Genomic DNA, 12,114 nt, shown 5'->3' on the forward strand with positions numbered 1-12,114 from the left:
TGGTGGTATTCTAACAGTTTGGCCCAGTTCGGCCGATCTGGTAGCTCCGACGATCATCTGTGAGCAAACCGATTCGCTCCGACGGTCAGCTGCTGGGCTCTGCCACCCGCCCTGGCTCTATACTGATCTATTTCCTGCTTTTCAACCTCAGCTGCTTCGCGCAGCACAGCTGATTGCTGTGCATCAGCTGTTTTACATACAGGGCTTGCAGCAGAAGGTGAGTTGCAAATGCTGTGTGTGCGCAAAGTGCGTGTTTGGTGCACGTGTGTGTGCGCAAAGCACGCACTCACACCGAACTAGTAGGAAAACTTTTTGAAACCCACCATTGTATGCAATTGATTTGTATCAAGCATACGTACACACACATACACCACAATCTGTGTAATTATCCCCCTATTCACCCTCCCCCCAAGTCCAATGTGTTTCATTTTGCTGGAAGGGAATATGCCGTAACACCTACCTCAGTCTCAATAAATTTGCAAGGCCTTTTCCTGGTCATTTTCTGAAAAAGTGATGCTAAAAGCTATGTGCTGCTAATCTTCTAAATGGGGCTACATTATTCATTTATGGAATGACACTGTGATGTTGGCTGATTCATTTTCCACCCCCTTTTCTAATAATTCCTAACATGGCATTTGCCCTTTTCATTACCACTATACCCTGGATTGACATTTTCAATGAATCATCACCATGACCCCAAAATGTCTTTACAGAAAGTCACAGGCTGTTGAGATTCCATCAGTGGTAGAACTAAAGTTGCCATAGTTTGCTTAATATGTGCATCACTTATTGACTATAATTTGACCTTTGCTTTTTATGCACTTACTCTTGAGAGCATTCTTTCTGGAGCTTTACAGCGATTGCTTAAAATTTATCCTCCGAAGAATTCGATGTCATTCTTTGTACACTAGTTTTCCCCGAGTGCAGATCATTTATGGACAAGTTAATTACAACTGGTCCAAATATAGATCTTTGCAGTAAGTTAAATGTAACTTGCCCCCTTGCTTCCTGCTGTTTAAACAGTTGTGTATCCATAAGAGAGCTTTTTGGCTGATTCTGCGATATACTTGCTTACTTAGGTGGACAAAGTTTGAAAGTCTACTTTACACCCATTTACTAAATGTGTTGTAGAACTCCAAATTCTAATACCGGTACATTAAAAATGTATTAGAAGTTAGAAGACTGATCAAAGCCCCCTTGGGGATTTTTAGTAAGAAAGCAATGTGAATTGGATACACAATGACTTCTTTATACTACACACTTATCTTGATTGCTGAATTAACTTGCACTCTGCCAGGGGATTACCACATTGACTTGGTATGCAGCTCAGTAGTTTTATTGACATTTAGAGCTATACTGGGAAGACTGTGAACTCCAGGAAAATATTCTTGCTGGTAAAGCTGAAAATAGCGGAACCGGCCAAAGTGATCCCTGGTGGTGATGAGAGCAAGATAACAGATAATGGAGTTGGAAGGGACCTTGGAGGTCTTCTAGTCCAACCAGGACTAGAAGGCTCAAGCAGGAGACCCTGTACCATTTCAGACAAATGACTCTGACTCTGAGTGAAACGGTTGTTAAATTACCTGTTGAGGTAATTCCCCGTTAGGAGAATGAGCGCATACAGGGAGATGTATTTGAGAGGAGTGTTTGAATAATACACATACAGCACACAGATACACTGTACAGTAAATGTAGGTTTTTACTTCCAGAAACGTTAAGCAAAGTCCAAAATAGACAGTCCAAAGTCATTCACAGGTAAAATCAGTCAGTTTTCAATCCAGGGATAATCCAAATATCAAAGTCCAGTGTCAAAAAAACAGTTCAGTAACAGACTTACATTAAATCCAGTAATATCAGTCAATTAGAAGAAATGGAGGAATGGCAATATTTTCCAACCGAAGGAAACAGAGATACACTTACACTCTCTTCTGAGACTCAGACTGAAACAACCCAGGTTTCTGGCTCCATCTTATGGCCGTTTGAGAAACCACACCTAATTACAGTTTTGCATTTTCTTAAAGATACAGTTTTAAAATGTTTATCCTGGTTTATATATTTCTAACCCAAATAGCTGTTAGGTGACTCATATTCCTAACATTACCCCCCCCTCATCAAAGTGGATCCTGCAATGGAGAAATGGGAAACAGAACAGCTGGCATGAGGGAAGGAGGATGGAAAACGGCCTTCTCCTTCCCTCATGCCGGTCATTCCATTGCCCATTCCTCCATTGCAGCACAGTGCAGCACCCAGGATCCACTTTGATAGCGGAGGTGGGTAATTTAACAACCAGTGCAAATTGGCTGAATCCCACCACTGGTGGACCCCCTCTTCTTTGTGGCAGCCCCTTAGATATTGGAACATTGCTATCATATTGCCCACTAGTCCTTCTTTTCATTGAATTAGACATACCCAATTCATGCAGCCGTTCTTCATATGTGTTAGCCTTCAGTCTCCTAATTATCTTTGTTCTCTTCTCTGCACTATTTCTAGAGTCTCAACATCTTTTTTTATATTGTGGTGACCAAAATTGGGTGCAATATTCCAAGTGTGGTCTTACCAAGGCATTATAAACTGACATAAATATGGGGTTCTGGGGGCATAAGGTAGCTTTACTTCTAGGAGAAGGAACTTCAAAACTGAACCTTGAAGAAGTCAACAGCAAACTATTTCTATATTGTCACTCATAAAACTGCATGGATATGGATGAAACATTTGGATAAATTTAGATGAAGAACACAAAGGTTTCATGAGTTGATGAAAATTCATCCAATGGATATTATAGCAGCTAAACCAAACAGATACCCACCCACCCCCATTCATGACTGAAATATAGGAGTTAAAGACAAGGAGGAATCTGAAGTTACAGAAAGATATGGATTGGGCAAGGCTGAGATTTATTTGCAAAGAAAAAAAGATATTTGTTCATTGCTAATATCTACAACATAACTTGAGACTGTTTCGATATTTGAATGTCAAAAGATGGACAATACTGAAATCAAATGTATTCCATTAAATTTATTTCATTAGAGGAAACAGAAGTTGGAGAAGAGCAATTCAGCTATGAAGATATTTCCTAGTGCAGATTCTGGAGCAGACCGTGAATGAGATTTTGGGATCTAATAGACAGGTTAAATGTAGAAAATTAAAGAGGGCCTATGCTAGGTCATACAGTTGGGATATAAAATCTTGGTAAGAAATGGTGTACTTAACTTATGCAAAAGAGACCTTGAATAACTATAGGAAGATATAAGAAAAATGAAACCAAAGAAGAAAATAAATAATGCCAGAATTTGAAAGGGAAATATAACATTTGGAATGAGTTACCATATAGTCAGGAAAAATATGAAGATATGAAGAAGAATAAAAGTCATGGGTACCAGTGAGACATAGATAACATATGGACATCTCTCTCGGCCAACAATATCACTAAGTAGCACACAAGCCAACTAAAGCCCTTCAAAACATCTTAAGCAAACCAAAAGACCTAGCAACCCCAGAAGAAGAAAAACAGGAGTCATCTACAACATACAATGTAAGAACTACAACAACATCTTCTCATCACTCCTTCTCATCCCGTCCACTTGTGACTGTATGACTGTAACTTTGTCACTTGTATCCTTACGATTCATATTGACTGTTTCCTAATATGATTTGATTGCTTATTGTACCCTATGACTATCATTGTGTTGCACCTTATGATTCTTGACTCTTGATGAATGTATCCTTTCTTTTATGTATACTGAGAGTATTTGCACCAAGACAAATTTCTTGTGTGTCCAATCACGCTTGGCCAATAAAGAATTCTATTCTATTCTATTCTATTCTATTCTATTCTATTCTATTCTATTCTATTCTATTCTATTCTATTCTATTCTATTCTATTCTATTCTATTAACAACCACTATGTAAGACAAACAGGTAGAAGAATGGCAGAACACATCCATGAATATCAACTGGCAGTCAGAAGACATGACAAAAGTTCTTTAATTTCATAACGTATAGACAGATTTAACCATAGTTTCAATTGGAAAAATGTGACAATCCTAGACCAGGCCAAGTCTAAAAATGCCAGAGGATTTATAGAAGCCTGGCACTCTGACAAATCAGCCATCAACAGACACATAGACACTAATAACATCTACAGACTATGCAAAAGAGACAATCAACCAGCCCAAAAGAGAACAAAGAGACCTAAGCATCTCTCCACCAGCAATCAGCACCCAGATCAGCACAGATTAACTCCAAGATTAACTTCAGACCAACAATCAAGCAAACAATGCCCTAATCAAGAAACTGCCAAAGAGTCAACAGCAAACAGTTCAACCAAAGCATCTCTAAGGCCAACACTGATGGGCAGGCCACCAGAATATAAACTGACAGCAAACAACACTCCTTACTAGCACTGATGATGTTATCTAGTATGGGTAATGAAATGTCTGCAAGAAAACAAGTGAGCTCAGAGAGCACCAAGGACCCATAATACAAGCAAGTACAAGAAAACAATAAGAAATAGAAAATGAGAAAGATCAGAAAAAACACAGCCAAATTGGACTGTTTTAGAGCAACCCTGTTCACAGAGTTCTAATAATGTCAAATAAAGCTAAAGAAAACTGGAAAAACCAACCAATAACTTTTTATTAATTGAGATTAAAGAATGACGGCAACATTTACAGAGAGATATTGAGGGACGAGAAAGTGAAGTATGAAAGGCAATAAACCAATTGTCAAATAGAAAAGCACCAGGCACAGATGAAGTATCTGTGGAACTGCTTAAAGCTGCAAGATGAGACAGTCTAAGTACTAAGAGCTCTGAGTCAACAACAGAGAACAGGACTGTGTGTCCTAGAGATGGGAAAAGGTTAGTGTATATATACTTCTGCTGAAAAAGGGAGATGCAGGAGATTATGGAAAAGTTCACAGCATTGTACTCTGTGGTGTCTCAGGCAAAGTTTTCTGAACCTGCTTGAAAGAACAATAGAGCCATACATGGAAATGCTGAGTGAACAGGCAGGTTTCGAAAAAGAAGAGCACAAGATCAGATAACGAGCATAAAATAATTAATGGTAACAGCAAGAATATATAAGGCATTGCCTTTATTTTATTAACTACAACAAGGCCATTGATTGTGTAGATCATGGGTGCCAAACTTGCTGCATCACATTGTTAGGAATGTAAGTCACCTAACAGTTGGGTTGGAAAATATATAAACCAGGATAGACATTTTAATACTGTCTCTTTAAGGGAATGCTAAAATTGTAATTGGGTGTGGTTCCCCAAACGGCCATAAGATGGAGCCAGAAACCTGGTTTGTCCTGTTTTTTTCTGGAGAGTGTTGCTGTTCCTGCATTGACTGTTGCTGATCATCGTTAGTCTTGGTTTGATGTGAATCTATTTACTGAACTGTTTTTGATACTGGACTTTGATATTTGGATTATCCCTGGACTGAAAACTGGCTGCTTTAACCGTGAATGACTTGGACTGTTTTGTTGAACTTTGCTTAACTGTTTTACTGGAAGTAAAAACCTACATTTTACTATACAGTGTGGCTGTGTGCTGTGTGTGTGTTATTCTTCACTACTCTCACTACATCTCCCTGTGTGCGCTCATTCTCCTAACGGGGAATTACCTCAACACACATTGCTTTTACATGATGTATTGTGATGGTTTTTCCCTTTGCGGAGCTTGGGTGAGTATGGCCTGCATGTGATGCATCTGGCCCATGGGCCGCCAGTTTGACATCCCTGAAGATCATGCTAGAATGTGGAAGATATTAAGATTAATCAGTCTGCCAGGACACCTGATTATTCTTCCAAAAATCTTTACAGTCATCAAGAAGTGACTATCAGAACTGAGTTTGATGTGGCTCAATATGGAAAAGAGATATAAGCATACTTGTTGTCTGTATAATTGCTTGTCTTGTACAACAGTAATGTCAGAATGGCACGGTTGGAAAGCATGTTATCAGATATCAAAAGTGAAGATGAAAATGTTAATGATTTCAGATATAGAGATGATACCATTTTGCTGGCTGGAAGTAAAGGAGACATTGAAGAACTTTGTAGAACAGTAAAGATGAAATCTGAAAACCCAGATAAATGCTTAAAGTGATTCAAGTTAATTTGCATCCTTAGTGGCAGCTGTAGTTGATCTATGTATGAAACTAGGAGATAGTTGTTTTTCTGAACTCAAGAATGAATGAAAAGATGTAGAAATAAAGAGATTTATCCTATAGATGAAGACAGTGACTAAACTCAGTAAGGTCACCAGAAGTAACTTGAGGGTGGGCCCATAGTCCACATGGCACAGATGTGAAACTAGTGTTGCATTGTTGTTGTGCCTATGAATGGACATGGAGGAATAACCAGAGAGAGAAGATGCATTATAGATTTGAAGATGGTTTGTCAGTCCTGCACCGCTTTCTTGACCTGATGATCTGCAAGCGGAAGCTCATCTAATTTGCATGTGAGAAAAATAGCGAATAAATGAAGAAAATGGATCTGCTTGACATAGCTGAGGGAAGCAGAAGGAGAAGATAATGGCTGGGTTACAGTAAATCAGTGAAATAAGAAGGAATTAATCAATGACTTTGGAAGCACTACAGGTAGTCCTCAAGTTACCCCCATTTGTTTAACGATTATTCACAGTTACGACAGTGCTGAAAAAAGTGACTCAGGATCAGTCCTCACACTTATGACCATTGCAGTATCCCCAGAGTCATATGATCAAAATCCAGGCACTTAGCAACTGGCATGTATTTGCAATTGTTGCAGCATCCTAGAGTCTTGTGATCACTATTTGTAACTTTTCCACAGGAATTCTGAAAAGCGAAATCAATGGGGGAAGTAGAAGTCAATTAGCAATTGATGATTTGCTTAACAACCACGGCCAAAAAGGTTGTAAAATTGGGCCTGGCTGACTCACTTAGCAAGTGCATCCTTTAGCAATGGAAGTTCTAATCCCAACTGTAGTTGCATCTCAAGCCCTACCTGTATAGATTATCACAAGGGACAAACTGAGATAATAGACGTTTGTTTATGCATTTTGCCTGCATGTGGACTTAACTGAATGGCACTTCACTAAAGTAAACTAACTAACCCATCTCTCTCTTCCCACTCCCTTCCTCCCCCTCTCTTTCTCTCTTTCTCATATCCAAAGAACTTCGCAAGTTGTTTGAATGTTAGGTCTTTAACCAAGATGGTTAGGCATATTGTGCAAATGCAATTGATGTACATAGTTCTTTAATCATTACATTTATATTTCACTTTTCTGCCAGGAACCTTAAAGCAATAAGTGCAGTTCCTACTATATTTCTTTAGTTTAGTTTAGTTTAGTTTAGTTTAGTTTAGTTTAGTTTATTGTCATTGCACCTCGTACAACAAAATCAAACACCATCTTCAGTGCACATCATGACCATGAAAATAAACACAAACACACATCCTTCACCCTCCACACATTGAACCAAAAACATTGCACCAATACTGCATTTTACAGCAGAATTCAAAAGAGCTACTGCCCTGGGATAGAAGCTGTTTTTCGGCCTATTTGTCCTTGTTTTTATTATTCTGTGCCGTCTGCCAGATGGTAATAGTTCAAAAAAAGTGTTCCCAGGATGAGATGGATCTTTGACAATGTTTTGAACTTTCTTAAGGCAGTGGGAGCTATAAAGCTCTTCCAAAGAGGGGAGAGGGCAACCAATGATCTTCTGGGCAATGACATTAACCCTCTGGAGTGCTTTCCTATCTGCCACTGTACAATTGGCAAACCATGCAGAGGTGCAGTAAGTTAAGATACTCTCTGTGGTGCAGCAGTAGAAGGTCACCAGCAGTTTTTCATTCTTTATTTCCTTCTTCATAATATCTTAACCCAACTTTCATTCAAACTCCAAAACAGGATGCAGTAATCTGAACAAGAAAAATCACATCAAATGATTTTCAAATCAAGTTGAAAAACCAATTAAAATTTAAAATATTAATACAGCTTTATTCTCGTCACTTACCTTAAACTGCTATGTTGCAACTGACCCAAAGACATTCACCTAGGAATTCAAACTAGGGATTCAGTCTTATGCTAGCACTCTAATAATACATCATTTCCAAATCAACTACTGATGATAAATATGCTTGCTAGTCTGCAAACTATTGCCATTCATAAAATAGGTCACATTTTGCTTTGAACCATTGTGCAGATGGCAATGCCTCCTAAACATCACAGTAGAGCTTGCCATCCTGGTTCATTCTGCCTAACAACAAAGTCTACCATACACACGCAATGCCATATAAATAACTGAATTGAAGGGTCTAATTGAGCTGCTCTGTTTCTGCGAGATGAAATGCCACATTGAGGTTGAAGTCACTTGCCTTTGCAAGGACCTCATCAAGGCAGGTGGTGGCTCACCCAGACAGACCTACTTGGCTATGCTCCAGCAACTGTGCTTTAAGTAATTAGGTAGTACGTGGCAATGAGTCAGACCCCACCATACAGATTGCATTGAGTAAATTCATGGGGCATACAAATAAGGGTATAATAATAAATAAATAATAATAAATAAGGGTATAAATAAGGTTCATGCATAAGTGCTCCAATGTACCATCCCTGTTTTAACGTTCCCTTTTATTCATATCTATTTCATGTATTAATAATCATGTTTATACTCAGATATATTATCAAATGCATGCTTGACAAAATAAGTAAATAAATAAATAAAGGGTACGCAGACCTCACATGCTGTCCATCCTTTATTTTCTTTTGGTCCTCAGCTATGAACGGATGAATGGATTTGGACGACAAGGTGTCTTCTGATTTGGACGACAGTAACCTCTTCTTATAGATGCCCAAGATTCTGTCTTAACCCAGGATTCTTTAACATCTTCATAAATGATTGAGATGAGGGGGAGTTTATCAAATTTGCAGACAACACCAAGGTGGGGTGGTGGTGGTAGGGAGTAGACAACACTTTAGAACAGGCATGTCAAACTTGCATTGTCATGTAACATATTGTGACTTTCCCCCCCTTCTCTAAACTGGATGTAGGTTTGGCCCTAAACTGGGCGTAGGTGTGATGCATCTGGCTTGCAGACATGAGTTTGACAGCCCTGCTTTAGAAGATAGGCTCAAGATCCAGAAGGACCTTTACAGACTTGAACACTGGGCCCTGTGCAGCAAAGTTTCCTTCAGTGATGAGAAAAGTAAGGTTTTAGACTTAGGCAAGCAAAAAAACAAAGGCACAGGTATAGAATAGGTGTTTGTGGTTCAAAAGCAGTAACTGTGAGAGGACTCTAAGAATCCTAATGGAGTGTGAGCGAGCAGTGTGCTTCAGTTGCCAAAAAATCAGCACAATTCTAGGCTGCATCAACAAAGGGATAGTATCAAGGTCGCATGAAGTGCTGCTTTATATTGTTTTGGTAAGATCACACTTGGAATATGTCAGAATATTCGTGAACTGGCATAGACATGGTAACAAAGTCAGCCAATGAATAGCATGGGAACAGATCAGCCAATGGGAGCTGAATTGGAATCTGTCTGGGCATGGCTTAGCTCTGTGCTCAGCTCTGAAGAAATAAAACTTGCTCTGAGCTGTTGAAACTGAAACTAATCCGCTCTGAGCTCTGAAGCTGTTGCTTGTGTTTTGATTGTAACGTTTCCACATTGGAATAATCTACTATTGGTATTGTAAACTTTACTTAATATATTATTATGTATATAAAGAAGTTAATGTATCCTGCTGAATCAGTCATCTGTGTGTGTTTTCTGGATATGAATTTCTGCTGCAAAATCTAACAGAATATTGCATCCAGTTTTGATACACACACACACACACACACACAATGTTGAGATTCTAGAAAGAGTGCAGAGAAGAGCAATAATGGGAAAGTCAGATTCACCTACCATCCACATTACTAGCTTAAGAACTGCAGTAGTTCATTTAACAATAGGGACAAGAAATGTCATAAAATGAGGCAAAACTCACTTAGCAACTGTCTTGTTTAGCAATAGAAATTTTGGGTTCAATTGTTGTCATAAGTTAAGGACTAACTGTATATCCTAAGATAGTAGCAGCCTCATTACAGGTAAAACTTGACTTACAATCACAAATGGGACCAGATCTTCCATCCCTAAGGAATCCCTGTTGTTAAGGGAGTCACTTTTGATTTTACAACCATTTTGCTGTGGTCCTTAAGTAAAATCTGGGACCTCCATTGACTTTGCTTGGGGTAGCCCCCCTGGGAAGATCGCAAAAGATGAGCACCTGAACCCAGGACACTGTAACAGTCATAAATACATGTTGGTTGTCCAACATACAGATATATAAGTCTAGGTGCTAAGTGCATTGCTATATAGATTTGAAACCAGAAGTATTCCTGTTGGATATATTACCAGAACAGTATAATAAAAGGAATACATCCTTAATTTTTACATGTGTTAATAGACTAGACTAGACTAGACTAGACTAGACTAGACTAGACTAGACTAGAATATTTTATTGGCCAAGTGTGATTGGACACACAAGAAATTTGTCTTGGCGCAAGAAAAAAAAAGATTCATTCGTCAAGAGTCAAGGATCATAAGGTACAACACTTAATAATAATCATAGGGTACAATAAGCAATCAAATAATACTAGGAAACAGTCAATATAAATCATAAGGATGCAAGCAACAAGGTTTCAGTCATACAGTCACAAGTGGGAGGGGATGGGTGATAAGGAGTGATGAGAAGATTAATAGTAATAGTAGTGCAGACTTTGTAAATAGTTGGACAGTGTTGAGGGAATTATTTATTTAGCGGTGATGGCGTTCGGGGGAAAAAATGTCCTTGTGTCTACTTGTTCTGGTGTGCAGTGCTCTATAGCGTCGTTTTGAGGGAAGGGGTTGAAACAGTTTATGTCCAGGACGTGAGGGGTCTGTAAATATTTTCACAGCCCTCTTTTTGACTTGTGCAGTATACAGGTCATCAGCGGAAGGGAGGTTGGAAGTAATTGTTTTTTCTGCAGTCCTAATTATCTGAAGTCTGTGTCTGTCCTGTTGGATTGCAGAACCAAATCAGACAGTTATAGAGGTGCAGATGATAGATTCAATAATTCCTCTGTAGAACTGTTGAGGCATCATAAAAAATACATGGCACATTTTCAGAAGAGAAGATTTTCTCTGTAATGAAGCTTAGGCATGGCTTTAGGATGAAAAATATGGGTACTTTCTCCCTTAAAATATAAAGGACCACTCAGAAATCAGCAACTGGCAATAGGATTGATGTTAGACATTTGCAAGTTGAGTGTTATTTTCGTCTTGTGAACAATACTTTTATTAAATATGTTTATTACCATTTTATGGTGTTTTTTTTTTAAAAAATAGGGCTGGTATGCATGCCATCTTATGATGTGAGGAGATGAAAGTGTTGGAAGAAAAATCCAGTCCAGTTCCAAGGTGGGAGAAACCCAAAGGTGTTTTTTTTTCAGGAAGCAACTGGACATTTTCTTGTTTTTTCTTTTGAAGAAGTTCTACTTCTCATCCAAGAAGCTTCGTCAGTTCTGGCAGGATAGTGGGGAATGGAAGGATTTATATTTCTTGCAGACATTTGCATCCTTTTAGAGAGCTGTTGAAGCACTTGGAGTTTATCTGTGTCCTCAGGATTACCTGAGTAGTGCTGCTGGTTCCTGTAGTCCGCAATTTTTTTCCCTCTGGAAATCCATTCCTACTCCCACATCATTCAAAAGGCGTTCATCCCAAATTGTATAGCTAAAAGTCTGTAGAGATCCTCAGTCATCCAGGTCATGGTTGTCCCAAAGGTGCTTTTTTTTCCCAGGAGGCAACTGAACTTTCTTGTTTTTTCTTTTGAAGATGTTTCGCTTCTCATCCAAGAAGCTCTGACAGGATAGTAGGGAATGGAAGGATTTATATTCCTTGCAGACAATTGGTCATTTGCATCCTTTTAGATTTTTTTTCTTTACAGACTTAAAGCCAGGAGAAAGGTGCTGGAATTAAAATGGAGGCTGACTGGCTGCAAGCAAAGAAGGTTTATTTGGGTTTCAGAAACTTCATTGATAGAAGAATGTTTCTGGGGTGGCTTAGGAATGGATGGATTTTTATAGAGTTTTGAGATGTTCCGGGGGTTGTGCTATG

Source organism: Notechis scutatus, chromosome 3, assembly GCF_049901735.1.
Source record: "Notechis scutatus isolate UNSWTSFEM ecotype Mainland chromosome 3, rNotScu1.2, whole genome shotgun sequence".
In the NCBI taxonomy this organism is placed as follows: Eukaryota; Metazoa; Chordata; class Lepidosauria; order Squamata; family Elapidae; genus Notechis; species Notechis scutatus.